Source organism: Podarcis filfolensis (assembly GCF_964270895.1).
Source record: "Podarcis filfolensis genome assembly, chromosome: 14".
In the NCBI taxonomy this organism is placed as follows: Eukaryota; Metazoa; Chordata; class Lepidosauria; order Squamata; family Lacertidae; genus Podarcis; species Podarcis filfolensis.
Window position 1 is genome coordinate 4384020 of NC_139616.1, and position 17066 is coordinate 4401085.

The 17066-nt window shown below is 45.7% G+C and overlaps 1 protein-coding gene across 5 annotated transcripts in view; it reads left to right on the forward strand.

The window, feature by feature from the left end:
- The window catches only part of TLN2 (talin 2), a 171130-nt gene that overhangs the window by 28206 nt on the left and 125858 nt on the right, over positions 1–17066 (forward strand). The window contains exon 1 of one of the 5 annotated variants that reach the window (XM_083586093.1): positions 4552–4869. The exons of 3 other annotated variants lie outside the window; for them this stretch is intronic. The gene's annotated coding sequence lies outside the window, so the exon portion shown is untranslated. Of the gene's footprint in view, positions 1–4551; positions 4870–15813; positions 15833–17066 lie in introns of those variants that run through there. One more of the 5 variants, XM_083586095.1, reaches the window with a different exon arrangement.

Sequence of the window (17066 nt, forward strand, 5' to 3'; positions counted from 1 at the left end):
CATTTTTTAAAAGTGTACTACAGAGTTTTCTTTAAGTCAGTGCTAGAAACTAAGATAAATGAATGAATTGCCAAATGGCACCTACACCTAGGTTACGGTTGCCACAACAGAATGGCTAGGCCCCGTTGTTGTTTAAAATGACATTTATTTCTTTTTCTATTAATTTAATTTCTATGCTGCTTGATATGTTGAAGAAAAAATCTCAAAGTGATTTCCAACACGTTAATACATCAAATAAAACAATCCAGAATAAAAAAAACAAGCTTCCAGGGAAATATTTCAGATTCTTTTCTCTAAGTGACATTTTGCTTTCCTCATATTTATTTCTCTACTTCATTCATACTACTTCATTTTGCCCCATAGCAGAAGTACTCTAGGAAGGCAGACTAGTGTCAGACTAGGACCTGGAAGACCAGGGTTCAAGTACCCAGAGTCATGAAGTTCACTGGGTGACCTTGGGCCAGTCACAGCCTCTTAACCTGCCTCACAGGGTCATTGTAGGGCTTAACTGAGGTGGGGATGAATCATGTGTTCCTTGGAGAAAAAGGTGGGATATAAATGCAATAAATAAGCACTTCTGCTGACCTGCTTAAGAAAGCTGGAGGGGTCAGCCAGATGGAGATGTCAGTTGGACCAGCGCCAGTCACAAACGTGCCTGGTGCCTGGCTAATGCCTAACATTGCTTTAAATTCGTGAATTGTATGAAAATGATGTTAGAAAAGAATGAAAGTGTTGGATCCAGCCCAAAGTTGCTTTTAGGGAGCTGCTTCTTCTATACTGTTCTATACTTCTTCTATACTTCTTCTATACTTCATGGTTTACAACAATTACAACAATTAAGCAAGTGTTTTCATTGTTCGTCTTTGGGACTTACCATGGATGGGTCCTGAAGGGACGGAATGGGGCAGTTGAAGTCTGGGTCTCATAGGAAACTGTGTTTGTCTATAATTACTCTTCATGTGTGTATAAACCTTTTCCTTGCATTTTTTGAATGTTGATTTTCCACTACTCCTGTACAGTCATACCTTGGGAAAAATATACTTCAGGATAAGTATTTTTGGGTTGTGCTCTGCGGCGACCCGGAAGTAACGGTTGCGCTGCTCGTGCATGCGCAGTCAAAATGCCGTCATGCGCATGCGTGGAAGTGGCAAAACGCAATCTGCAGATGCACTGTCATGTCTTATGTTCTGTTCAGGATGCGAACAGGGCTCCGGAACGGATCCCGTTCGCATCCCAAGGTACCACTGTATTGCACTTCTGCTTTGCGGATATAATGCAGACGAACCTCCTAACAAAAAGCAAACTTAAGAACTGCACCGTCCTACGTGCTCTTAGGTCACATCTTCACTTTGAGGGAAATTTCTTTGTTTCCTGGGCTGCCAGACAGTCTGATGCAAACAGTATTGCAAACTGACAGACGATCTTAAAGTGCTATAATTTTTACTCTCTGGAGTAAGCCAAGCTGACATCACTTTTGGATGCAAAATAAGCTGAAAGGGGCCAGCGGAGATTTGGTCAGGCAGCTGGGTTGAGTGCAGCTTTGCTGCCCAAATTACTCCTTGATCCAAACAAGCAGAATCTTTGGGTGTAGATGATAACGTAGTTGTAGATAAGAAGTGCCTGCTTCCACTTTTCTGATGGTGGTATAGATTGTCATGCTTCTCTTTGTGGGGTCTCTGTGCTTTTCTGAGTGGGGTTTCTCAATCATCCTGTATCCGGATCTCTTGGCTTATCATCGTTTTTCTCCTCCTTGGCACGAGGCCTTTGCTTTTAGGCCTCTGTTGTCATCCCAATAAAGTTGGCTCAAAGGGAGCAATCCTTCTGATGTCTTCTCCCATCCTTCCTCTTTTCTGGCGCAGTCCTTCGGGGGCCCCTTCCACGCCTCGTTCTCAGAAGGTGAAAGGCAGTTGTGCAGAGAGAAGATGGAGGAAGAAGCCAGCCTGGGAGCCTTGACAAGCATTTTTCATGAGGCTCACCTGCTGGGCATTTCTCCAGCACCGTGAGGATACATGGTCTTTGGTTCTCCTCCTGGCTGTGTCAGGCTGAGAAGACCACATTTTGTAGTACGGTACTTGATTAGACAGGTGGTTTGTGGCTGTTAGCTATGGTGGTCTCAGCACCATATGGCCGTGTTGGCTTCAGCTGATGGGAGTTGTAGTCCAACTGGGTTGGCAAAGGCTAGACTGTGATAAGGAATGTGTAGAGGCAGAAATTTCTCCAGATCAAAGGTTGGTAACCCAAAGGAGGGGAAGTCCATCTTGACTTGTGCTTGGACATTTTTATTTTTATTTAACAAAATTCATATACTGTTTGATTGTAATAAAACCTCTCGGCGGCTTACAAATTAAAAAAATATATAATGTTAAAATCACCAAAAAATGACTGTTAGAAATGGGTGTTGAAAACAAATAGAGGGCTGTCCTCAGTAAAGCAGGACATGTAGCCACCCTAGAGTGGCCAGCCATGTCCCACCTGGTCAGCAGGTAGCCCAGCCTGGTGATCAAACAGGGCTCCTCTGCAACCCAACCACTATTATGGCTGCTGCTTCATGCGGGATGAGGCTCGCTCCACTGGGCTGATGCCTTTCCTACCAGACAGAATCCTATTTATTCCTGGCTGTCTCCGTACAAGTTTATTTCCAGCTGCAGTCAAGTTATTCTGGGAGCCCCCCTTTTTTGAAACAAGCCTTGGCAGACTCTGCTTCTTGACTGGTCCTATATCCATCCACCTTTCTTTGATTTCAGGACTGAACGTTCTATAACGCAATGCACCAGGATGGCTTTTTCTGGTTGGGCTTTTCCCTTTTTGTTCCTGTGGTGCCTTCATCCAGCAGCTGCCATTAGGCCACCCTTCAACATGACAGCAGGTCCCCTCACACATTTTAGTTGTGTGAAGGGGGCTCTGTGACATTTTCACGTTCTGTGGGTGTATCGGAAAGAGAGGAGCCCTCTGCGTAGAGGCTTTCTGGCACCCCCAGGGTTCAGGTTGCAGGGAAGACGAATCACGCAGTGTGTACGGAGTTCTCCTCTCCAGGTAATTCATGGGCATTGGAAGACCATGCAGGTGGAGGGGGCGGGGGGGCAGTGCTGTGGGCAGAGTCAGTGGCTTGGCCTGAATCACCATTCTCAGTTTCATCTGCTTAAAGCCTTTTAATGGTGAAATGAAATCAAATAGCACATCATCATCATCATCATCATCATCATTTATTAAACTTACTAGTCTCCAAGCGACTTTCATTAAAGAAATATATATGCACATAAATAACAGGAAGGAAAGAAGGAGGATAATATAATACATTAACATTTGATATATCATAGAACTTACGGAGAAACAATACACTAACCCCATAAACAGTCGCAAAGATTAACAATATTCTAACAATAAAGCAGAACTTCCACCCAGTAACCAGCAGATAACAAAACCTCAATCTCCTCCCTAGGCCAAAAACCATTCACTTCAACCAGTGTATTTCCCCCACCCTGTGAGGGGCTGACAGCGCTAACCCTTCAAAAGATCTTGGCTTCGCATTAACAGTCCAGCAGATGGTGTTGCCCTGTCCTGGGAAGCCCGGAGTCGCAGCTCTTGGGTTCAGCACAGAGCAAGACAAGCCTCTGTCTCTCCAACTTCCAGCATGAGCCAAACTCTTTCTCACACAGGCCCCCTTGGCCTGTTGCTCTCCCTCCTAGGGTGGTGTGGCATCCAGCCAGGGGAGGGGGTGGCCAAAATGCCCTCCCTCTTCCTGGGAGAGAACCATCACATAGTTGCCCGTCGGTAGCCTAGCTCACTCCTTGAGAAGCTGATGAGAGCACTTAACTGGCTGGTTGAGGCCCTTGTCTTCCAAAGAGACTAATCTGAACTATTCAGCAGGTTTCCTCTCATGGATTCTAATCTCACAAGTTTGGAAATGACCCACAGGCATCATCCAGACTGACCCCCCACCCCAAAGTACCTATAGCGCTATTTCTCCAAGGAGTTCAAGGTGGCACACACGGTTCTCCTCATTTAATCCTCGCAGCAACCTTGTGAGGTAGGTTACACTGAGAGGCAGTGACAAGGTCCCACCCAGGGAGCTTCATGGCTGAGTAGAGATTTGAACCCTGGTACCTGAAGTCCTAGTCCCGCTCTCTAACTGCTACACCACGCTGTCTGTCTGTGTCAAGGAAGTGATTGTGTCTGCAGCAGGTGACTGAACTGAATCCACAATTGCAGGCAGATACCGTTCAAAGGACCCGGCTGGTAGGCATGCGCTTATTGTTCTTTGTGAAACATGGTTGTTTAGCTTTGCATGTGAACGTTATGAGTCCACACACAGCGATAACGTGAGCTCAGTAAGGAAACGGTCTGAGCAATGTATGTGCAGCATATCTAGGTGTGAGCCGGCCTTGGACAAGTAAGCCTGAGTGGAGTTCCGGTCATCTCTTCCCTACAAGATTGCACACTTAGTGTAAGGGCTGAAACGAGCGCCTGCATTACTGAACAGACATAAATAGCATTGCAACCTGAGAACTGCCCCAGCGTACTGTAGTACAGCAGCTAAATCTACTTTGGCAGCTCCAGGACTCACACTTTGCAGAGGGAAAAGGGCACCCAGTGGAACTTCCTTAACACTGTGGAGAATATATCCACGAATGCTACAATATATAAATGAATGTTATTGTCAGATTGGCTACCCAAAGCTGCTGAAGACCTGTGGGCTTATAGCATGCAAGCAAAGCATCTTGATCTGGGGGAGGCAGCGCTGCACCAGAAGTAACTGATGGAATAGATGGCTGGGAAATCTTCTGAAGGGGTCTTAAAAAAGCCTAGGATGCTGTTCGGTTGTTTTGCTCCTTTTGGATTCCTGATGCTCGCCTGAGCTTCTTATAAGAGGTAGGTGCTAATAGACTGATTACTTGGAAATTCCATAGCTGCAGTAAGATACTGTGTCACCAAAGTCTGATGAGCTGCATGATAATTAGGCAATTAAGTCCTGAGTGAAACTGTGTGTGTGTGTGTGTGTGTGTGTGTGTACAATAGCTGAATGGCCCATTCAGTTAAAGGGGGGGGTCTTAGTCAATTTGCATTTCATACAAACCACAAAGACACCAATCCGCCAGCTTCCTACTCTTTAACTATATTTAATTTATTTATGTCATAAAATATATACACTGCTTGATTGTAAAGAAACAAAAACAAAACACCAACAACCTCAAAGCGGTTTACCAAAAATAATAGAACAATAAAATTAGCAGTAAGAAGAATTAACAGTAATTTCAGACTTTTCGAAAGATAAAATAATAGACTGAAAATATATTAAAACCCGCATCAACTTTCTAAATATCTGGGTAGGCTAATCTAAAAATGCTGTTAGCAGGTGTCAAAAAGAGTACAGTGAAGTTGCCTGCCTGATATCAATGGGCAGGAAGTTCCAAAGTGCACGTGCTGCCACACTGAAAGATTGAATTATTACAAATGTGGAATGGGTGTCATGTGGCACCTGGAAAAGTGCCAGTTTTGCTGATCAAAGTGGGCGTATATATTTTGTTTTATTTATTTATTTGTGGAATTTGTCCCCATAAGGCTGCCAAATTGGCTTATATACAGTCAGAATAAGACAGTCCCTACCTGCAGGCTTAAAGGTAAAGGTAAAGGTACCCCTGCCCGTACGGGCCAGTCTTGACAGACTCTAGGGTTGTGCGCCCATCTCACTTAAGAGGCCGGGAGCCAGCGCTGTCCGCAGACACTTCCGGGTCACGTGGCCAGCGTGACGAAGCTGCTCTGGCGAGCCAGCACCCAGCACAGCGCACGGAACTTCAGGGTGCTGTCTCCAGGTGACAGTGGAGGGGAGAGGATATGAGAGTTACATTTCAGCTGGCTGAAGATGTTTTGTCAAAGCGGAGGAAACACCCCTGAGCTCAGTGGAACTTTCTCCCAGGTGACTCTATGCATAGCACTGCAAAGCCATGCTGATCATAATAAACTGGGTGTTATGCGCTTCTCAGCTTTGCTCGTCTTTGGAATGGGTATAAGGGGGGCATCAAGGCAACTGCCTGCATTGGGGGCTCATTTTGGAGGGGTGGACTGTGGAGTCTCCTTGAAGTGTGTGGCTTTGAACTCTATCATGATGGACACTTCAAAATATACCACTGGAGCTCACAGGGTGAAATGCCCCCAGATGTGTGCGCAGCCATGCTTCCTTCACATGGAAAAACTAGATGGAGAGGTGTTCTGAACTGCACCTCTCCACTTCATGCCATAGTCAGAAGGCTATGTGTAGGAACATTTTTCCGAGGGAGAAGCATTTCATTTTGTGCCCACCTGACTGCAGTTTGAAGTGCTGCAGCCCAGATACAGGTTTATATGTTCTCTGTGAGGAAGGGGGTCTTGGAGAGACGGTTGTCAGCTGTGTGTGTAGGTGGATTTTTGTTGGTACATCACTGGACAGCACAGCAGGGGTGTGAAGGTGTCCATTGTTCTGGACGCTCATCTTTACATCTTTAAATTCACCTGATGGTGTGTGTGTGTGTGTGTGTGTGTGTGTGTGTGTGTGTGTGTGTGTGTAATTAGCTTCCAGGAGCCCACGCAGAATATACCGGTACCTGCTTTATGAAATGGCCCTTGGTGACATCTGGCTCCCCATCCAGTTGCAGAGAATAGAAGGATTCCATTCCGAGGGATGCTGAAGCAGGATATTCCCAGTATACCAACATGGATTTTTTCGGAATTGTGTCTGGACTACTTGCTGTGATTATGTGTCAATGTTGGTTTTTTAAATGACAATTTTAACGCAGCACAAATAGGTTGCAGTTAGTTAATCTTAATTGAGTTAATTTTACTCTTTTAAAAATCCTGTCCCAATTTTCATACTTTTTTGAAAGTTGTGAGGTGACTTACGAGCAACAATAAACATGAAAAATCATAATTTTATGAATACTAATTCAAAAACATTTTTTTTAAATCAAACAGCCACACTAACAGCATTAGCACTAAAACAGTCCCCCCCACCTGATGCCCTCCAGATGTTTTGATCGGCCCCAGCAAGCACAGGCACCAGGTTGGAGGAGAGTTGCATTGAAAAATGCTTGACGAAAGAGCCCTGTTGGGTCAGACCTGAGGTCTACGTCCTCCTCCATCTTCCAGTGGTCAGCTGGATGCCTCTGGAAGAGCCCATAAGCAGGACATGAATGCCAACTCCTCTTGTGGCTCTCTACAGGGGGTACTTGGAGGTAGACTACTAATGAGGGTGGAGGCTCCACAGAGTCATCTTGACAAATAACCACTGATCGGGGGGGGGGGGAGGCAGGTTACAAATAAATTCATCATCATCATCATCATCACTGACCTCTCTGCCCTGACCTCTTCCACTGATGGGTTCAATCTCCTGCAGCCATCTAAGTTTGTGGTCCCCAGCACAATGAAAAGCCTAGCTAAAGGTTGCTGAATGTCAGATGGAATGCAGAAATATTTCCAGGAGAATTCTGTCCCATTGTTAGTCCCTTTGGCATGTGGTTAAATCAGCAGTGACTGGGAATGCCGCCTTCCAGTCACTAAATTACAGCTCTGCTGCTTAGCAAAAGACGCCTCTTGGGACCAAACCCATCTCCTATTAGCGTGTAAATATGGCCTGCAAGGGAGATGACTCATCCCAGCCACCTACACGCAGCAGCTCAGGGCTTTGTTTGGCAGAGAGAGGCCAGTAGCTCTAGGAGACAGCCCCTCTTGTCCAGCTGCCCTCCTGGAGCTCAGCTCACCCCCATCCTGCAAGGAGAGTTGAATCCTTCCCTGTGAACAAGCAAGGAACTGGTGTAGCGAGAAGCCCTGTTTGCACACTTTCAATTCGCCCCCTTCCAAGATTGGGTGGGGGCAGGGGAACCCCCAAACTGGGCCAAATGTTAAAAGGCAGGAAAGTGAATAAGTCAGCATAAAAACATTGTCTCTGCCCTTGGTTTGCCCTTGAGCCAGAACAGGGGAGCAGGAGCCCTGTGTGACTTGGAAGTGTGGCCAAGTGGGAGATTGGCTATTTAAACATGCTTCCTTTTCCCCCAGGAATGGATTACTGCAACATGCTCTATGTGGGGCTTCCCTTGTGCTTGACCTGGTAGCTGCAGTTAGTGTGGAATGCTGCAACACAGTTGCTGACAGGAGTGAGGCCTTGACAGCCTATAACAGCTTTGCTCAGAGATTTGCACAGGTTCCTGATTTGCTACTGGGCCAAGTTCAAGGTGTTACTAAAAAGGTAAAGGTACCCCTGCCCGTACGGGCCAGTCTTGACAGACTCTAGGGTTGTGCGCTCATCTCACTCTATAGGCCGGGAGCCAGCGCTGTCCGCAGACACTTCCGGGTCACGTGGCCAGCGTGACAAGCTGCATCTGGCGAGCCAGCGCAGCACACGGAACGCCGTTTACCTTCCCGCTATAAAGCGGTCCCTATTTATCTACTTGCACCCGGGGGTGCTTTTGAACTGCTAGGTTGGCAGGCGCTGGGACCGAGCAACGGGAGCGCACCCCGCCGCGGGGATTCGAACCGCCGACCATGCGATCAGCAAGTCCTAGGCGCTGAGGTTTTACCCACAGCTCCACCCTCGTCCCTTATAAGGTGTTACTATTAACACCTTGTAGTAACACCTTACAAGGTGTTACTATTAGCATATAAAGCCCTGAACAACTTGGGACCAGTTTACCTGTGAGATCGCCTTACCCCATATATACCCTCTCAAACACTTTGATCTGCGGAACTGGCACTGTTACAGCTGCCACATAATAACCGTTCCGAATCTGTTAGAAATTGATCTTTTACTGTGACAGGAACCTACACTTTGGAACTCCCTGCCTATAGACATCAGGCAGGCAACTTTGCTGTATTCTTTCAGCACCTGATAAAAACTTTGTCATTAAGACAAGCCTATCCAGGAATCTAGAAAGCTGATGACTGTTTTAATCTGCTAATGGTTTGTTGATGATTTTAATTTTGGAATGCTTTATTTAGATTATTGTTTTTAAAATGTTTTTATTCATAATTTTATCTTTCCTCCCCTTTTTATAAACTCCTTTGAAGCTTTTTAGAATGAAGCAGTATATACATTTTATGAAAGAAATGGAATAATAAATAAATGCAAAACATGGCATGTCGGGAGGAAGGGAAAGGAGATTGTTAGCCGCTTTGAGACTCCTTAGGGTAGTGATAAAGTGGGATATCAAATCCAAACTCCTCTTCTTCTTCTTTGGACAAGCTAGTAGTCTTCCCCGATCAGTGGTCTGGCTGCCACATTCTGCGGCAGCTGGAGCTGCCAAGCCAAGCCCAAGGGCAGCCCCACATAGAGCTCATCTCAGAAACCCAGCATCAAGGTTTCCTACACACAAGCTTGATTAGTCAGGCTGTCCCTATCCAGGAATGTCTGGAGCTGACGAACCAGATAAAGCTGCTAAGAGGCTCACCTAGCCTCAGGGGACACTGGGGCATCAATGACAGAGCATCCAGGAGTACCCCAAGCTTCGAAGATGTGATGCCACCCAGAAGAGGTAACTCTCTTGTCTCCCAGGCCCAGGAACCACCCACCCGAAGAGCCTCTTTCCTCTAAAGGTGTCATTTCACCCGCTGCATCTCCTCTCTCCTCTGAGAGAGCCCTCTTCCCAAATTAGCATCTATTTTGAGCTATGCTCTTGCTCCCACACTGAAACATGGAGAAGATCATTAGTACTAGGTGTCCAGAGCCCATTACTGCGTCGATAGTCAGCTACTGTCGCCTGTTTTAGAAACTCTTGTTTGTCTCCTAGGCATGCTGGGGATGTTATGTTGGCGTTTAAGGTTTTGATGCCTTTCCAGGCTATATAGTTTTGCTTATGGCGAGCATGTAATTATCTCTGCTTGTGCAACCCCTCTCTGCCAGATTTCTTCTCCTAAGATGAAATTTCTCACTTGGAGAAACAAGGCAGAGTTTACTTTTTAAAAAACAGGTTGCTGCTGATTTCTCATAGAAAACAGCAGAGTTAAACTAGCCAAACAGCCCATAAATGGGCCATCCACATGTTTCAGAAGCAAGTAATTTGCAATTTTTGTGTTTTGACTTGAAGATTCTGTTCTGTGTTCAAGAGATTGATGCGGGGGGGGGGGGATATCTGTGCCCCCTCAGCTGCCCTTAGCCATCATAACCACCTTTGCCCTCGGACAGTCAATCGACTTCAGATCCCAAATCGGAAGTCAGAGATCCCTGAACCCAGAAAGAGGGCAGAGATGGTGCAGTCCAGCAATGTTTGGAGAGCCATAGGTTTCTTGTCTGCACGTTGTGGGAATTGGCAGCAGTGGACAGGATCCAGAAATGGTGAATATCCCTGCAGTATACTTCTCACAAAGCATCTTCTTTTACCTCCCCTTCCCTGCCCATGTAGGTAATTTCTGTTCAAAAACCGAAATGGGAGCAGATTTGGTGCCCTCCAAGACTGTGGTTGGGAAGGAGAAACTAAAGCACCCCAGGAATTATTTTGCTGCGTTGCAGGGGGTTGGACTAGATGACTCCTTCGGTCCCTTCCAAGTGTACAATTCTATTATTTCCTTCCTGATGTACATACTGTACAAACAACCACAGATATCATTTATCTGTGAAGCAATGAGGCCTAGTATTTATTTGTAAATGAAAGCATTTATTCTCAGGTCTCCAGACTGAATAGAAAAAACAAACAAACCTTAGGCATATTGAGTAGCTCAAATTATGGCCTTTTGGAATATGTTTGTTTGTTCCTTGAACGTGTGATAGGAATTTTTGAGGTCTTAGATATATGGTAATGTTCATAAGTGTACCAACCAAGCACATACATAGATCAGTACAGGAAGGCCAACCTGGAACCATTTTGATTCCTAAACTGACCAAATGTTTTCTCTGCAAGGTCAAAGTGGGAAACCTCCCCATTGTCTCTTTCCTCACAAATCCCGTCTTAAGGGCACATTTAAGATATGAATAGGGTGTGAGCCTGTGACCTGGCCCAGGAACTAAGTATTTATCACTACAAAAGACTGGCCAGGCTCCCCAAGCAATCCAATCAAGTAACCTGCCAGACAGGAGATAAACAACGACAGGAGAAAAACAACATTCAAATTTCTGTTTAGACCGCCTTATCTGTGATGTAGGTATGATGTATCTGAGGGGTGGTCTTGATCTACAGGGTGGCAATTTCAAACGTCTTTATAACGCCATTTTTCTGGGTTCCTCCTCTCCTGTGGGTGAGGGGAGCACCCTGTTGCAACAGATCAATAAAGATCAAGCTTACTAGCTGTTTTGTTTCTCAATATTCTCTGGTTGACCTCTGTTATTCTCTCCTACCAATAGGGAACCCATGTAAGGACTCTTTATGGGCTCTTGGATACCCCATAAGGGAAAAGGGCAAATTTTTGTTTACAACAAACCCTGAGTGTGCCGAAAGTTAAAAATTGAGCTGCATTATCAGCCTAATTCTGCTCTTTGTATTGATTCTGTCTTCAGCCCCAGCATTGGAGGCGGCTGCTGCCTTGCATTAGCTAAAAGGTGTGCAGCTCTCATGTTCAGGCTTATGGTGAGGCCTGCAAGCGATCGTTTTGAAATGAAGTTCTCCGTTTTATAGACAGGAATTCTAAATGAGTTTTTCTTGATCAATTGCTCAGAGCAATTTGCTTGCTTTCTGGGAATGCCAGACTCCTGCCGAATAAGCTCTGGTGCATGTCGCCTGGCTCCCTTTTGTTTGTGTGTCTTATCTTGAGCGAACAGCGAACATGCTGTCTTCTTTCCATTCTACAATATGCAGGTCAGGCTATTTCCCCATCAGGGCAGCCAACATGGAGCCCCTCCAGATATTGTTGACCTCCAGTTCCTGTCAGTCACAATCAATGGTCCATCTTGTAATGCATCCTCTTCTCACACTGTAGGAAGCCTGCAAGCAAGATGCAAGCACTAGAACACTCTCCCCTTCTGCGCCTTCCAGCAGCTGGAATTCAGAAACATTTGCTGCCTCACACTGTGGAGGTGGAGCATAGTCTTCATGGCTGCTATCTGTCTTATCCTCCTCTAAAGCCATCCAAGTTGGTGGCCATCACTGTCTGCTGTGGGAGTGAGTTCCATAGATTAACTATGCACTGTGCAAAGATGTACTTTCTTTTACCTATCCAGAACCTTCCATCATTCACCTTCATTGGTTGTCTTTGAGTTCTAGTCTTATGAAGGAAAGAGAACTTTTCTCTATCCATTTTCTCCATGCCATGCAAATTTCTATAGGCTTTTGTCACATCACCTGTTCTCTGAACTGAAACATCCCAAATGCTGCAGCCTTCCCTCCTAGCCTTTAAGGCAAAGTCTCACTGTGTTCAGAAGCCTTGCCTGTTGTGCTGTTCCTAAGTCGCATGGTGGGCTTCATTACGGTCAAGTGAGATGTACGTGTTTGAGGAATTTCAGGCCTTTAGCTGAGATTGGGGGCAGTGGTTAGCCAGCAGGGCCCTTACCTTTCCCCTGCCCCATCTGGATGATTGTGTGACTAGGACTTGCACCCTACCCTCAGTTGCGCCAGGAGTGGAGCTACCTTCAGCCCTTCTCCTGGCCAGTTGCCAGCCATCAGATGGAAGTCCACTTGCAAGAACTAATTCTGCCAAGGCCTGATCTTCATTAAACTGTCATAGACCCAAACATAGAGTTATTCTGGCCCTGGCAATGCTCTTGTGAATTTTGCTACAGGCAGATTTACAGTAAGAAATGCATCAGGCCCATGAGAGGTCCTAGGTTTGGCTCTGCGGACAATGCCAATGTAGGTGCCAGTGCAGCATTCCAAGATTGTTTTTTACAATCCAAAGGAGCATTGCTTTTGGCAGCCAGGCATGGCCCTTTCTCTACATTTTTTGAGTGCTGCTGCTCAGCCAAGTGTTCAGGGGGTAACAAAACACTTGAACCTTGTGCATTGGTTGAAATTAGACACGTTCAAGGCACATTTTGCACCTTATTGACTACTTGCAACCAAGTGAAGATGCCCGGGTGCAAGAGTGGCACCTGACATCTCCACCATCTAGAGGTGCATGCCTGGGGAGAACTGAATCTGGACTATTTTCATACACTAATACCACATCCTATAGAATTCTATCAGTTATATTTTATCTGCACAATTGACCTGAATTTCAGGAACTGAAATGCTTTTTCTGTGCAGCCTGAGCAGGCACAGTGAACAACATTATACTTAATCGTTGTAGCTTGTCTTCACTTTACCCCACTCCACTGCCCTGCTCACAGTTGTGAAGAATATTATTAAGTTATGAATGGTCTGTGTCACCATTAAGAAAAGTAGGTAGGAATAGGCCAATATATATGTGGACTGTCGCTGGATCAAGTGACTTTTCTTCTTTAAGTTCTCAAAGCTCTTAATCTAGCTCAAGACCGTTATCTGAACTAGCCGGATGTTTAACTGATAATCAATCCCAGCCAGTTCATCCTTTGAAAAATAAAGACTTTAGAGCCGCTTTGCCCAAAGAAGGCAACCAGACATTCCGCTTTGGTGACTGTAACCTTGGTTTAAGGAGCCATTTGGCACCTACTGTATCTTACATATGAATTTCTAACACTGGCCTTGTGTGTTTGGAAGGTCACTGCTGGTGGCCCCCTAAAACAGCCAACTCATTTTTGTTTTTTAATTGTTTTATTCACAGTGTTGACTTTCTAGGCAAATCTGTCTGAAATCCTGCCTCTCTCAGCTTTCTGGAACTTAGCTTCCTGCTGGGCTTAGCAAAACATTTCTCCAGCTTTCAATTTCGCTTCCTTATTGACTCAACTGCTAATAGTTCCAGTTGACATGGTCTGTAGGATCATTTGAGATGCCACTCTGTATGCAGGCAGCTGTCAATCTGCCTGGGCCTCCTGTTCCTGACGGCCTTGGGACTCTTCCACCATTGGGCATGTTGGATAATAGCAATGTCTAGGGGCTGGTAGATTACCCCTTCCCAAGAGGTCTGGGCTTTCCATAGTGCTGCCTTTTTATTTGCACCTCCCTGAGTCCGCCCCTTTAGCCTCCCTGGCTCTGGAATTAGGTTTGAATACAAAGAACACTATTGTTGTCTCTGCTGTGACCGTGTTGGATCTTTATGTAGTTTTGATATGGCGGCTAGGCTGCCTTAATGACAAGTGTGAGATCGCCTGGATGTAGATGGGCAAGTTTAAACGCTTGTAGGAATACCTGTCATTGAAGGTCATAGAAATAATGAGTGAGTGAGTGAGTGAGTGATTCAGTCTTCACCAACTTGGTATGGTCCTGATGTTTGGGGCTACAGCTCTCATCTGAAGGGAGGGTTCCAGTTACTTTAACTCCCCCCCCCCTCCACACACACCCCCTTTTACTCAATATGTGCGTATGAAGTTGCAATGTGAGGTTGTATAAAAATCTAGAAGGAGGGATGATAGCTGGTTCTACTTTGACTTTTCCATAGATCCTGGCTAGGTAGTGGTGTTCACCAGTGTCTGGCTGTGTTGGTGGCCTGAACAAAGACTTAGCAGACTGATCCAACCTCTGCTTAAAAACCTCCAAGGAAGCAGAGTCTCGCCACCTCTGCTCCACAACAACTTTTGTTTTTCTTTTATTATGCATTTTGTATTCTCATTTTGTATATAAATGTTGTAAACTGTCCTGTGATCTATGGATAAGGGTGGTATACAAATTTAATCATCATCAACAACAACTTGCAGTAGCCAATAAAAGATGTTGGGTGATCTTTCCCCCAGTTGCCAAACTTTATGTAGCCCCTGATTTGGTATTCTGGTTGTGGGTTTGACTGGACATGTTGAGTCTCTTTATACAAGTAATATAATAGTCTGCCAATTAGCTAGATAGTATTTGATGCTTAACTGGGTTTGTCTTGCCTGACTAATTGAAGTACATCAAGTTGCTGCTTAGTTGGCGAGCCTATTTGGACTCGCCCGTGGAGGCTGATGGACCCTGATAGATCACATTCACCCAGTGCTATACCAGCTGCACTGGCTCCCGGTGGAGTACAGGATCAGGTTTAAGGTGCTGGTTTTAACCTTTAAAGCCCTATATGGCCCAGAACCCTCGTACCTACGGGACCACCTCTCCTGGTACGCCCCACGGAGGACCTTACGGTCTGCAAATAATAACACCTTGGAGATCCCGGGCCTCAGAGAGATTAGGCTGGCCTCCACCAGGGCCAGGGCCTTTTTGGCCCTGGCCCCATTCTGGTGGAACGCTCTGCCACAAGAGATCAGGGCTGTGCGGGATTTCCGCAGGGCCTGCAAGATGGAATTGTTCCGCCAGGCTTTTGGCCAGGGCTCAGCCTGACTCCCCTTTTCTTTTTTTGTATAAGAACTAATATGAAAGAGGCCTCCCATCATTCTCACAGGCCTTTCCTAGCAGTACTTCTAGACTCTGGAGAGTGAACCTGGGGCCTTCTGCATTCACAGCTGAACTGTGGCACTTCTCTTGAGGCCTGGAAGGTCCCTTTTACTAAGTCAGACTATTGTTCCATCTAGCTCAGCATTGCGTACACTGACTGGGAGTGATGGCTCTCCAGGGTACCAGGAGGGAGTCTTTCCCAGCCCTGCCTGCAGGTGCCACCAGGGGCTGAACCTGGGACCTTGACTGGCTTGCTTGAAGTCAAGCAAGACTTGCTTAAAGTCAAAGACTGCTTAAATGTTTTAATTTCTTTTTTGCCTTGCTTTTCAGCAGAAAAGGGCCACAGACCCACTCAGACCATCAATAAAAATAAGACACTCTCTGCCTGTAGGCTTGCAGTCTAAAAGACGCAACACAGAAGGGAAGAGGGAAATAAGCAAACTCCTGCACCAGTTCTTAAAGTTACAGAGCAGTTCTTACAGTGACCAGCTTGAATGGGAATAGTTCAGGTAGGCCCTCCCTATACAACTGAGTCCTTCAGCAAAGCCAGGGGGTCTGCACTCTGTCCCTCCCCCTGGAACAGAAAGCTAACTTAGCTACAGTTCATGTATTAGTTAAAGCATGAAATCCTTCCATTTAAACTAGTTTCATCTGTCTTACTTCATTGGCTTCAGTTGTTGCAGCAGGAATTAAAACGAAGGCTGTAGCTGCGTGCAAGCTTACCTGGCAGGAAGCCAGCTGAACACAATTGGACCAACTTGGGAGTAAATATGCAGAGAGGGGACCGGGCTGTACATCTTCCAAGTTTTGTAGATAAGCACGTTGGGTTTCCATTTGCATGAAATCCTAAACTGAAGACCAGCCAATTCACAGAACAGTTGGTCTTCCTATTGGGGGGGGGTGCATTTTCAGGCAAAGGAGAGAGGTGTTTTGCTTTGTTTTGTTTACTACATGCATATTCTTTTGCAAAATATCACTTTATGCTTTATGCCTCCTTCCTCACTCCAAAGCAGGCACCCACATTTAATTTTTTGCATTTATCAAATTAAACTGGTCAGAAACTGCATGGCATTTATTGGCAGAGTACATTGGTTCACTTTTGCATGCTAGATCTTCATCTTCATCATTAGTCTCTACAAATTAGAATAGGGGAGGGATCTAAACTGCAACTATGAGCACAAAGCCCAATCTGTTTCCCATTTAGTGGATGAAATACTCCACTCAAGGAAACACACCCAAAATGTTACTGATTTGTTTGCTTAGAATAATATCCCAGAGATGATGGAACGTTATGCATTCCACACACACACACCCAGTTAAAGACAGAAGAAAGCCAGCAAAGTTTTGGGTTTGTCCTGGCAGGGTGTAACATTGTTCTTCTTATTAGCATCTTAAATTCACATCAGGGGGGATAAAATAAAGGGATTCTTAGAGCATCTCCTTCCAATGGTTTGAGGAATATGTTAGTTGGACTCTGTGGACTCCAAGGGTCCCTTGCTGGGCAGATGTCACCTGGAACTCATCAGAGGGCACCTTGTGTCAGGACTGGGCATATTCTGCCTGATGTGGAGTGGCACAGGGCACTGGATGAATGGAAGAAGCAGAACCTGTGAGGTTTTTTGGAGTGGGGAGAGACAAGAATATCTGGATCCAACTTCTAAAGGAGAAAGGGAAAGGAGGCCTCTGGAGAGGGAACATGACAGAAGTCGCTGGCTGTATAGAGTGGGTAGGAGGTGATGAGAA